Here is a 13,785-nt window from a genome sequence, read left to right on the forward strand (position 1 = left end):
CAGAGAAAGTGGGTATTAGGAACATTATTGTTTTTAAAAAGTGTGTCTGTGCGAACTACTTCAAATATGAACAAGTATGCAGCATAATCTCACTTTTATTCAGGAAGAAGAGGACGTTTGTGACTGTGACTCCGGGCTCACTTGGCAGAAACACCCCCTGACCCTCCACCCCCCATCGCAAAATGTAATGCCCGTGAAAAGGGTAGGTGGACGCAGTGTTATATAGAACATAGTCCTGAGAGAACGATTGAAAATGAAAACTAGATATAGTATATGGTATAAACTATGCACCAAAAAGTGTGATACAAGATGAACCGGGGCGTGAAATATAATATGCAATACATGGTGCGCAATGACAGATTCATTGGAGAGTGCGAGATAGCACAGGCACTAGCGCGTGCTGTGCGATATGCGCCTTGGAGTGTAATATGCACAGGGCAGTGTTGTGTAACCTAACTAGTCTCTAAAGTTGTAATATAAAATATGTGCTGGGGAGTGTAACGTTGCATATGCACTGTGACAAAGATATAGATCCCAGATTGTAATATGTATGGCATAGCGCTGTGCGTTATAACATAGGCATCGAGGAAGGCAGGTTAGATAGGGCAATATAACCCATTCGAAGACAAGTGTGGCATGACATATTCACAGGGTGGTGTTACAGTGCACATGGGCTAGAGAGTGTCATAGCATACGCACTGGCTGGTGGAATACAACACAGAGGTGTGTGGCACTCGGCGGGCACTGGTGGGTGTAACACAGCATTGGGCTCAGCCAGGAGCACGCTGTGACTCTCAAGCGAGGTTTGTCTCCTTTCCAGAGAGTAAAATAAAAAGTATTACACATCCGGTGGTGGATGTGTGTTTTATTAACCGTGAGGGGGGTTTCTTGCATAGTTTGGTCGAATTTTTGTCGAATCCCCTTTGAATGGCTTGGTGTGCGTGTGTATTAAATGTGCCCGTCAATAGCTACCAATGTTTGTATAAATAAACAACAAGGGTGTCTACTTGGAGAGTACCCACCGGCGGGTGCGCCGGGATTAGGCACGGTAGGGCTTCAGACACGTCAGAGCTTCACTAGTGGATTCATTGTATTCATAGTCGCCTTGAATGAATATCACGCAAATCGTTATGTGATAGGTACATACGGTTTGTCCAGTATGTCCTAGGTGTTTCTATAAATATATATCTTTTAAAAATAATAAAAAACAAAGGCCGGCCCCGGGGGATGGGGTCCCCGGGGCCATAAGTGGCCTGAGGAGGGGGGCAACGCAGCCCCCTCCTAAAGAATAAAAAAAAAAAAAGGCCATGATCCGGGGGTTGGGGTCCCCGGGGCCAATAAATTAGAAAAAGAAGGGGGGCCACACAGCCCTCCTTCTTAAAAAAATTAAATAAATAAAAGACCGGCATCGCACCGGAGGCCACGCCCTCTCCTTGCAGCACTCTGCAAACGCGCCCTTTGGCCAGTTGTAAGTTGGGGAATTAATTCCCCTTCAATACTGAGGGTCCCTGAGGGCCAACTAGCCCAACAGGTATCTCCAGTATGCGCCAGGGAGCTGCGTTGCAGACAGGTGTTCTGAGGCCATGCCCCTTTTTACACCTCTATGCAACGCAGCTCTGTCTCTGCAAGGTGTCCCTGTGCATAGCCCGGTTCAAACCGGTTGCAGGGGCACTCAGCCCCTGCTCTGGCGTGAAACTGGACAAAGGGGAAGGGGTGTAACCACCTTCTCGCAAGCGCTGCGAGCGTATGCAACTGGGAAGTGTTGGCTGCTATTTTGTAATTCCGTTGAAGCGAGTAAGGGGGAAAAGGGGGAAAAATGTGGGAAAGAGGAGGGTAGGAGCACTGTAACCTCTGTGGGGTGTTTAGGGTGTGGTATAGAGGAGGTGCGAAGCGAACTACTCATACCCACCAGTCTGAAAGTGCTGGGTATGGAAATTAAGTGAGGTATTGCGTAGTCTGATGCTGCTAAGGTGAGCTGCTGCAGGAGTTGGGGATGAAAGCGTGAGCCTAAACTGTGTGTCTTATGGTGTGAAGTCATGTGCCTTGGCCGCTGCAGCACACCTGTGGAAGTAGTGTCAGCATGTGTTTATACCTACTAGGATTAACTACTGACTCCTGCTGGTTTGAAAGTCCTGGGGTACGGAAAATATGTGAGGTATTGTCTAGAGTCTCATGGTGCTAAGCTGAGGTGCTGCCGGAGTCGGGATGAAAGCGTGAGTCCAAACTGTGTGTCATATGCTGTGAAGTCATGTGCTCTGGCTGCTGTGCCACATCTGTCAAGTAGTGTCAGCATGTAGTTATACCTACTCGGAGGAACTTTTGTTTTGAACATTGTAACTTGTGTATGGTGCTTAGGGGGTGTTATACAGGGAGTGCGAAGGTAAATTTGCACTTATCAAATCAATATGGTATTTGTAAAGCGCAAACTACTCACCCCTATGGGTCTAAAGGCCCTCAAGGCCGGCATGGAAATTATGTGAGCTATTAAGTGAGCTATTGCTCAGAGTCACATGGTGCTGATCTGAGGTGTCCAAAGGTGTGATTCATAAGCATTTCCAAACCTACGCCAGTCAATGTGCCGAGGTCATTTCCACCACAATGCACAATCATGAGGTCAGGGTGTGGAAGATACAAAGAAGTTTTAACCAAAGGTAGCAATTGGTGCAACTTCAATCTTCTCTGTGTAAACCATTTAATGTCCACATTTTGTAAACCAAGGTCTAAGTCAATACATCTGTGTTCTGCATACCTCTTACACCTGAAAATATAGCTATGTCCTACGATCCACACTAGCATTTTGAAGGTATGGTTGGAAGGTATGGAAAGATGTCTGTAGCTCATGCAGTTCCTTGGTAGAATAAGAGATATGTTTAAAGATGGATAAGTACTATTTTTTGCCATATAAAACGATACGTGATTGGGAGTTGAAAAGCATTCTTTTTTTAAAGTAGGGTGCACATTCATTTTGTGGAAAAGCATTTTTGTGATTGGTTAAGAAAAAGCAGTTTCAACGTGGAGTACACATCATAGGATAAAATTTGCTCAACTGAACCACAGCTGCTACTTGCATTTGGAAGGCACTGTTTGAACTTAAAACAATCGTGAACTTTTAACCTGCATGTGCCGTTAAATGTTCGAGAAAATGTTGCAAAAAAATATCGTTAAGTTTAAAAAAATTGATGAACGTTTAACCTGCACGTGTTGTAGAATGTTCTAGAAAGTGTGTTGATAGAATATGTTGCACTTCTGACTTCTATGTGTTGTTGAATATTAAAAAAATGGTTTATATGGAAAATTCTAAAGAAACCAAGAGAGAGAAGTTTTGAAACCTAAAAGAATCAAGTAACTATTCTAATTTGTTCTTAACATGTGTTTATGGGTAGAGCAACACAATTATAGATACAACATCACTAGGAACACACATGCACAATTAAGTACAGCACAAGTATAGACAAACAATGGCCAAAATGAAACACACCAACAAGGAGCACAAGTCACATAACCCGCCAACATCACACCACTGAACGAGCATAGAAGTGAAAACCATGCTGCATTCATACAGGATGTGTATAAAGGCCGGTCGTTGTTGTTGTGGGATGTCTGCGACCGTGGGTGTCATGGTTGAGATGCCCAGCACGCGGCACATGGGCGAGTTCACTGTGTGTTACATTGCCAAACCGCTGCTTCTCCCTCCCACTAGCCCCCACACTTTTCTACAGTGCGCTGTTGTATCTCGTGCACTCGTATGGCACACCATTGTAATGCCTATTCAGGCATGTCCTGCTACATGCAAAGTACACCATCACAGTGCATGGTGAGGTGGTGCATGGCACTTAATAACATCGAGTGCTGCAGCCTTTGTGGCAGGCCACACCAGAACACAGAGACACACTTACCACACTTCCTGTACACGGACATGTCCGAGACACCCAGATGCCCTTGCCGGATAGGAACACCCTTGCGCTGACCTGTGTACTCCGGACCAGCACATGCCGGTTGTGCATGCAGGAGGATGCGTGCGTAGCTACATGTCCAGGCTCACTGGCAACGCTGAGGTGACAGCACACTGTGATGTTGCAGGGCTCGTGCCTATCATGCTAAGACAATGACCACAGGGACACACTTGCTCAGATGCGGGTTTGGGGGGCGTTGACGGTCCTGGAGTTGTTCCGAAGGGTGTTGTGGCCCTCATGGGTACCCCTGCATCATGCTCATTGATTCTATGGCAACTGTGGGTGTTCTGGTGTGGCTCTTGGCTGTGTTCTGTTTAATGGTGCAGGTAGTCGTCCTGCTTAACACCAGCAGAAAGCAGGAGTAAAATACCTGGTGCTAACGTGGCTTATCGTCGAAATTTGTTTCGCATTGCAGTTGGTGTGAAAGTTGTGATGTGATTTTTTCGTGTGCAGAACAATATACAAACTGAGCAGTGTATCTCGTCAAGATCCAGCACTTGACGCACTATTCCCAATCAATATGAATACAATGAGAGTTCTTAATTGATTTTGTGTGTACACTGTAAGTGCAGCCACTACCTCAGTGCAATTCAATACAGGATTTTAGTATTTAGAATAAATCGCAAAGGTGCACCTCGTGTCTTTTTGTACGGGAACGGCTAGTCTGCATTTCATTATCAGCAGTTTAATTGAAGTAAAGTTGAGATAAATCTAACACACTATTCAGAAGTTGGTGTAAACTGCAGACATCACCAGTATTCCCACGATAAGTGCCCCAAAATTTAACACCATGGTGGACTCCATCAAATAACAGTAATAAGAACAAGAAAGAGTAACACAGCAGTGAAGAGAACAACCAAAAACTTTATTTTTTTTTTTTTTTAAACTTTATATTTTTTATAAATATATATGTAAACGATAAACGAAAAAACTATTTGCAAAATTATTTTTTTTATTAACAACTAATAAACAAAATGTAACAAAAATAATAGAAAACAAGAAGGCGGAACACTTCTGTGGGGACCATGGATGTCGACGACAAAGCCTGGAAAATAAAGCACAAAATAAGGACGTGTGTAATGGGCATATCAAAGGAGGGAGGCACAGAGAAACAGAGAAGGAAAGAAAAGCCAGACAGAAAAAAGAGAGGGAAAGAAAGAAAGGGAGAAAGAAGAGAGAGAGTTAGAGAAATAGAAGGAAAAGAAGGAAGAGAGAGAGAGACAGACACTGCCGCCTCTGCGCATCCATGAGCAAATAATTACCTGGTGCCACCGGAGTGTGCAGCAGTGAGCACTCCAGGTGCCCGTCAAAACTCCACGCATCCCAGATATGTCGCTGAGTCCTGAGTCCTGAATGGCGGAGACAACATCATCTTCTACACGGATATTACAGATGTCGCTGAGTCCTGAGTCATGAATGGCGGAGACCACATCATCTTCTTACGTCCTGGCAGATCTCACACATGTCACTGAGTCCTGAGTCATCAATGGCGGAGACCACATCAGCTTCTCCGTGGCCCGGCAGATCTTACACATGTCGCTGAGTCCTGAGACATCGATGGCGGAGACCACAGCAGCTTCAGGTGCCGCTAAACCTGACCAACACAAGTGTGTGCACGTGGTGGTAGGCCCCTGATGGCCATATAAGGTTTGTGCATCTGAAGTCCGCGCCAAGAGGGTGGTACGCCCCTGATGGCTATACAGATCAGGGTGCGACTAACCTTCTGCGCAACTTTTCAAAGACTCTTTATGGTTGAGACACGTGGAGCGTCCGCCATCTAGTCAGCACCGGCAATAAAGTATGTGACGTTGTCGATCTATTAGATTTGCATGGTCACATGGCCTGTGATGCATGTGCCGGATGGGTGTGGTGTGTGTGCAAACAAACCCTGAGGGAGTGACCGTGAGATGTTGAGAACTAGACCAGTGACCTGCTCACCAACAGCGAGTATGCCTGCGACAGGTAGCTATGTGGGGCCAACGTCGGGACGTAATCGCAGTGGCGTGTCGTACGACGGAACAGGGCAGGGATAGCTACAATAAGGCGGACAGCTGGTAGTACTGCGTCTGTGAGTCGAGCGGACGGGACGCAGCTGGCCCTCTGCGATCCTGGGTGCAAACTGTTTATAACTCACACTACATAAGCATTGAAAAACCATTTTGTGATTCAGTCCATCAGCTGGTATTTGTCCAAGGCATTTGTGAAAAGTTATCGGAGTTCTTTCTGTGATAGATACCCCTTTGATGCTGCCTCTCCCCACATCAGCAGGTAATGCACCCTCTTCCCACATTACCATCATACCCGCAACAACCTTCTTGGGCCTGGAAGTGTCCCTGTGTGGTTGGACAAAGAAGAATCTTAGTCATGTATAGATTTACATATAAATAAAATTATTAAAAGAAAAGAACAACGAATAAGACTGAAGGGAGTCTGGTGCTGTTGTCACTGCCACGAAGTTGGGGTCACTGCCATTCAGGACTCAGGACACAGTTACACATGTGGGATCGGCTTGTGTTAAAGAGGGTTAGTGGGACTACATGTCGCCGGCCTTGCATATCGAAATATGCGTCACTGATCGAAGGGAGTGTGGTGCTGTGGTCGGTGAAACGGACTTTCTGTCACTGCCATTCAGGACTCAGGACACAGTTACACATGTGGGACCGGCTTGTGTTAAAGAGGGTTAGTGGCACCAGAAGTATTGAGACTGTATGAGCCTGTGATGATGCTTGGTGTGGACAGGCCACACTGGGAGCAATGTGTCCTGGGTACTGAACTGCGTCATGTGGAATTAGGACTCTATCTGAATTGTGAGGCGTGATGACCATAGTGTAGGCCAGAGGTAGCGGTGAGCAAGGTCCCACAGCCAAATGCATACGTCACTGATGAGAGGGAGTCTGGTGCTGCGCTAACTGCTACTGACTTGGGGTGACTGCCATTCAGGAGTCAGGACACAGTTACACATGTGGGATCGGCTTGTGTTAAAGAGGGTTAGTGGAACTACGTGTCGCCGGCCTTGCATATGGAAATATGCCTCACTGATCAGAGGGAGTCTGGTGCTGTGGTCGCTGCCACAAACTTGTGGTGACTGCTATTCAGGACTCAGGACACAGTTACACATGTGGGATCAGCTTGTGTTAAAGAGGGTTAGTGGGACTACGTATCGCCGGCCTTGCATATGGAAATATGTCTAACTGAACAAAGAGTATGCTGCTGTGGTCGCTGCCACGGACTTGGGGTCACTGCCATTCAGGACTCAGGACACAGTTACACATGTGGGATCAGCTTTTGTTGGACAGTGTTAGTTGGCACCACGTGCCCAAAATTCAAATTGTGAGGTCTGCTGCCCGCAGTGTAGACTGCTGAGTGTTCATTTGTACTTGAAAATGAATTTGGTCATTGTACTAAAGCTATAACTGATATAAAAAATGTTCAAGAAGAAAGGATACTAAAAGGATATTATGGAGATTTGAGGCCTGTAATAGTTACTTGCCTAGTGGACTCTGTAGTTAATGAATGAAGAAATAATTTTCATTGTGAGCCCTATTGAGTGCAGTGTAGGCATATGATGAAAAGATGAAATAAGTATAGAATACATTGACGAAGTGTTGTATTTTCTGAGTACAATCTTGTTGTTAGAAATTAGCATTTAAAATTGGAATTGCGAGCTGTACTGCCTGTAGTGTAGAGTGCTATTCCATGTTAGTTTGCATTTGAAAATTAATCTGGTCATTGTAGTAAAGCTATAACTGATATAAATAAAACATTCTTGAAGCAAGGATACTAAAAGGATAATATGTAGGGTCTATGAAAGTGATAGTTAGTTGCCTACTGGAGTCTGTAGTTGCATATGGAAATACCCCTCACTGATCAAAGGGAGTGTGGTGCTGTGGTTGCTGCCACAGACTTGGGGTGACTGCTGTTCAGGACTCAGGACACAGTTACAGATGTGGGATCAGCTTTTGTTAAAGAGGGTTAGTGGGACTACGTGTTGCCGGCCTTGCATATCGAAATATGCGTCACTGATCGAAGGGAGTGTGGTACTGTGGTCGCTGCCACGGACTTGGGGTGACTGCCATTCAGGACTCAGGACACAGTTACACATGTGGGATCGGCTTGAGTTGAACAGAGTTATTGGCACCATGTGTCGCCGCCATTGCGTATGGAAATATGCCTAACTAATCAGAGGGAATATGCTGCTGTGGTTGCTGCCATTAACTTGGGGTCACTGCCTTCCAGGACTCAGGATACAGTTCCACATGTGCGATTGTTCGGCTTGTGTTGAACAGAGTTATTGGCACCACGTGTCGCTGCCGTTGCATATGGAAATATGCCTAACTAATCAGAGGGAGTATACTGCTGTGGTCGCTGCGATGGACTTGGGGTCACTGCCATTAAGGACTCAGGACACAGTTCCACATATGGGATTGTTCGGCTTGTGTTGAACAGAGTTATTGGCACCACGTGTCACTGTTGTTGCATATGGAAATATGCCTCACTAATCGAAGGGAGTCTGGTGCTGTGGTTGTCTCACGGAGTTAGGGTCACTACCATTCAGGACTTAGGACACAGTTCCACATGTGGGATCTGCTTGTGTTGAAGACGGTTAGTGGCACCATTTGTTGCCGGTCTTCCACAGTGTAGGCCAGAGGTAGCGGTGAGCAAGGGCCCACAGTCACGTGCATAAGTTGGTGGCCCCACCGGCTTGTGTAGTGCAGGTTCAGTGGCACCACGTGTCGCCAGTCTTCCATATGGAACTACCCCTCACTGATCAAAGGGAGTCTGGTGCTGCGGTCGCTGCAATTCAGGACTCAGGACACACTTACACATGTGGGATCGGCTTGTGTTGAACAGGGTTAGTTGGCACCACGTGTCGTCGGTCTTCCACAGTGTAGGCCAGAGGCAGCAGTCAGCAAAGGCCCACAGGCAGGTGAGTTTGACTTGAGCTGCACAGATTGGGAGCATGAGGTCTTCTTAACCCATTATTGTGTCTTACACAATTTGCGTCGCTACTAATCCTGAATTGTGAACCGTGTAATCCCAGTGTAGGGCGGAGGCAGTGGTCAGGATGGGCGCACAGCTACGTGGCGATGATTTATGGTGCAGTGAGCTAGTAGCACCTGAAGCACACAGCGTGTGCGCACCGTGCGATGATGCGTGGTCTGGACGGGCCGCACTGGAAGCAAAGTGTCTTGCGAACTGGACTGCGACATCTGCAATCGCCACTGCATCTGAATTGTGAGTGCTGCTGTCCGCAGTGTAGATCGAAGGCAGTAGTCGGTACAGACATAAGTCTGCAGTGCTGTGCCGCTGGGTTCACAGGGGGCCTGTGTCGAGGAGGACCGCGGTTATGGTGGCAGCCACATGCCAGGGTGAGGGATGCCGCTGTGACAGACTCGTTGGTCTTCCCTCAAGTGAACCACGCCTAGGGCCTGGCCTATTTATTCATACTCCTATGCTGGAGTGGCATAGTTGGAGCAGCCCACCCCGCTTCCGCTTCCAGGAGGGGACAACACAGCTACATGACCGAGATCTTCCCCACTGCCTGAGGTAACATGGTTGCGTCCACTGTGCACTACACTACAAGTATCAACAGTATATCTCCACATGGAGAGGTTTGTGCTTTGCATAGTGAGGTCTGTGCAGCACATCAGCATTACACTTGGCATTGTGTGCTTTATTGTTGAAGGGTGACTTGCCTCCTTGGTTGCCACATCTCCCAACATTCAGCTATTGTGTGGCTGAGGGGCATGGTGTTTTGGGAAGGTCCGTTGTCCTGTTTTGCGCTGCCTAGGTGGTAGTAGGGGTGGTGGTGCGGGGGGGAGGTTCTGGTGCTGGTGGCGGTGGGTGTTGTGGTCAAATTCATGGAGTAGATAGTCAACCTCCTTACACCAGTTGAAGGTTGATGTTAATTTGTTACTGCTAACTCTGCTTATTGCCTGCTTTTTGGATCGCATTGGAGATTTGGCTGGTCGTTCAAAATATGGGGAAGTGGTGTTTTCGTGTTATTTTTGCACGGGAATGCCTACTTTGCATTTTGTTAGCGTTAGTTGTGGCTCTCGTTTGTGGCGATTTTGTTGGCGTAAGGTATCGATGGAAGAATGGTGAGATTTGCAGTTTTCACCAAGTTGAGAATTAAAAAACACAGAAAAAAGATAGGATTAATGAACATTAGACTTACAAATTTTCATTTAAAAAAATCTTTGAAATTCACAGAAAAAACCATAGGATTCAGGCACGTTATAGTTAGAAATTAGCATTTAAAAAACCTTAGAAATTCACAGAAAAAAACCATAGGTTTCAGGCAGGTTATAGTTAGAAATGAGCATTTAAAAAACCTTAGAAATTCACTGAAAAAACCATAGGTTTCAGGGGCGTTATAGTTAGGAATTAGCATTTTAAAAAACCTTAGAAATTCACTGAAAAAACCATAGGTTTCAAGGACGTTATAGTTAGTTGGACATTTGACTCATATAAAACCAGAGAAATTCGCCTGTTATAGTTAGTTGAGCTAACTATAACTCGCGCCCCCGCAATGCACTGCTGATGTTGTCACATATTACATCATTCATGACATGGTCAGTGACATCACTGATGACATCACTGATGACATCTCAAATGACATCACTGATGACATCACTGATGACATCATCCAAGTCAAAATCTGATGCACCTTATCAGACTCTAATATAACACTTGATACACCCACTCTAAAATACAGACTATAATATTCGAAACCATGAACACACCAATACCAGTTAGTACATATCCACTGACTAATTCCTATGTCTACACACACATGCATTCATTCACCCATACAGTCAGCCATCAATACAGCATTATCATATCCAGTCACAGATCTATACAGACACTCACACACCGCCTCTCATTCATAGAGTTATTCACACACCTAGTCAGTAATGGAAATAATCAATCACACTTTCGTTTACTCACCTGTACAGTTATACACATACCACATCACTTATTTAAACATATACTAACACATACTTACACTCTAAGACAATAACTAATACAAGCACACACTGATCCATACAGACACTCTCACAATCACTCACTCTCACATATAGTCATTTATACAGTGCAACACTCATATATACTGCCTTTCACATATGAAGTTACTCATACATGTACCACTGAGGCATTCATTTACTCACCAAGACACTCATACACACACTCACCAAGCCATACAGCCCTTCACAGATTCAGACTTGAACACATATACCCAGTGAATTATCCACTCACACATCTATGCACAGAGTCATACCCCCCACCCACCTACATAGACACTCAGGCACCCATACAGGTACTCAGACAAGCAATCAATAGCTCATATAGATCCTCATTTAGTTGCTAACCAAACCATAGAACTGCTTACACACCAACTGACAACCTAAACTGTGTGAATGTCTGTATCAGTCACTAACACACAAATTAAGCAAGACACAATTAATCACTCACTTATACAGTCAATCACACACCTACTTAATCATCCATCCTGACTCTTATACACCCATTCATTCTTCAATACACCTTGGCATATATATATAAAACATATTTACATTTTAGAGAAACACACATTCACTGGATGATGTCATAAGTGATGTCATTAGTGATGTAATTTGAGATGTCATCAGTGATGTCATCAGTGATGTCACTGACCATGTCATGAATGATGTAATATGTGACATCATCAGCAGTGCATTGCAGGGGCGGGAGTTATAATTAGCTTAACTAACTATAACAGGTGAATTTCTCTTGTTTTATATGAGTCAAATGTCCAACTAACTATAACGTCCTTGAAACCTATGGTTTTTTCAGTGAATATATATATATATATATATGACCAAGGCCCCTAGAGGGCTGAAACGCGTAATGGCGGCGGTGCAGGGCACGGAATAAAATTTTGAAAGCACTGAATTTGGGTTCGCTTCGTCCTTTCCAAGCACACGGATTGTGGGACGAGTACCGGATATATATATAAATACATGTATATATATGTTAGAAAGGGTAGACGGACCGGGAGGGTCGGCCGGGGTCAGGAGGAGAGGTCTCCGGGGAGAGCCGTCTCCAGCGATCGTACAGACAAGTAACTTCCCCCCCCCCACAGACAGATACCACACACGGATAAGGTTCAGTGTTCTTTATAAGCACTTCTTAAGGTACGGTTGAATGGTACAAGGAGGTCTGGACCCAGGGGTCCCCTCGATTCAAGTCTCTCAAAGCAGGGTAAGGGGTAGCGGGACAGTCTGTCTACCAGTCAGGTAGTTCGGATGAGGTGATGACTAGCTCACAATCCTCGAGCTTGGTGGTTTAGTTGGTACGGGCCGCGGCAGCGCCAGCAGGTCCCGGTTGAGATGTCGGTACACGGTCCGCGGCAGCGCCAGCAGGTCCCGGAAAGATGGTCGATGTACGGTCCGCGGCAGCGCCAGCAGGTCCCGGTGAGGATGGTCGTTACAACGGGCCGCGGCAGCGCCAGCAGGTCCCGACGAGGATGGATGTTGCAGAAGGCCGCGGCAGCGCCAGCAGGCAGGACGATGGTTCACAAGAGCGGGCTACGGCAGCGCCAGTAGTCCGTCAAGGCTGAGTTCTCTCGGTGTCTCTCGACTCCAGGATACAACTGCCTTCCTGCTCCGGAGTTGCCCCAGTTATAGGGCAGGCGCCCTTTGATGTCCGGACCCTCGCACTTGGAGGTCGGAGGGCCCGGGATGAAGGTGTCCAGACACCCAGCAGGGGGTGGAGCCAGCGCCTGGGGGAGCTGGAGGCGATCGGCACCTGGCGGGGGAAGAGCTCTTGACACTTCGTTCTCCCATTGACCTGCCAAGTGGTCCGCTCACCTCCGGGGTGGAGGGTGGTGCCGGGATGTCGGGGCCGGCCAGGCCCGGGGTTAGGGTCGGGCCGAGGCCACGCGGCCTCGTGGTGCAGGGCCCAAGATGGCGGCTTGAACCGGCCGGGGGAGCCGGTGGGGCTGGGCCCCGTGATGAGTAGAGGGCCGAGGGCAGAAGATCCGTCGGGAGACGGGGTACAGGTGCTTTTCGTGGGTTATGCCTGGTGGGCCGGAGCTCGGGCCCTGTCGTGCGGGGAGGGAGCAAGCCCTTCGTGTGGCCTGTCCAACATGCGTCCCCCCCAGCTGAAGGCGGGGAGAGTCACCCATCTCCTTGGGGACTCTCTTCGTCGAGGCGGAAAAAGCGGGACAGGCCATCCGCGTTGGCGTGGTCTTGGCCTGGTCGGTGCTCCACAGTGAAGTCCATTCCCTGCAGGGAAATGGACCAGCGCAAGAGTTTTGGGTTCTCCCCCCGCATCTGCATCAGCCACTGCAGGGGTCGATGGTCGGTTTGTACCCGGAAGTGGGTACCGAAGAGATAGGGCCGGAGCTTTTTGAGGGCCCACACCACTGCGAAGGCCTCCCTCTCGATGGTGCTCCAGCGCTGTTCTCGGGCCAGGAGACGTCGACTGATGAAGGCCACCGGCTGGTCATGACCCTCGGGGTTTAACTGAGAAAGGACGGCTCCGATGCCGTGGTCGGAGGCGTCGGTCTGTACCACGAATTCCTGACTGTAATCGGGGGCCTGGAGCACGGGGGCGGTGCACAGGGCGGCCTTCAGCTTCTCGAAGGCCGCTTGACAATCGGGGGTCCAGTTAATCCGCTTCGGCTGGTTCTTGGACGTGAGACCCGTGAGGGGCCCCACGATGCTGCCGTAGTCTTTCACGAACCGCCGGTAGTAGCCGGTGAGCCCCAAGAAGGCTCGGACCTCGGTCTGGGTGACGGGGGGCTGCCAGGACTGGATGGCAGCAATCTTAAGCTGTAGCGGGGCCA

The sequence above is a fragment of the Triturus cristatus genome, chromosome 4_2, assembly GCF_964204655.1.
Source record: "Triturus cristatus chromosome 4_2, aTriCri1.1, whole genome shotgun sequence".
In the NCBI taxonomy this organism is placed as follows: Eukaryota; Metazoa; Chordata; class Amphibia; order Caudata; family Salamandridae; genus Triturus; species Triturus cristatus.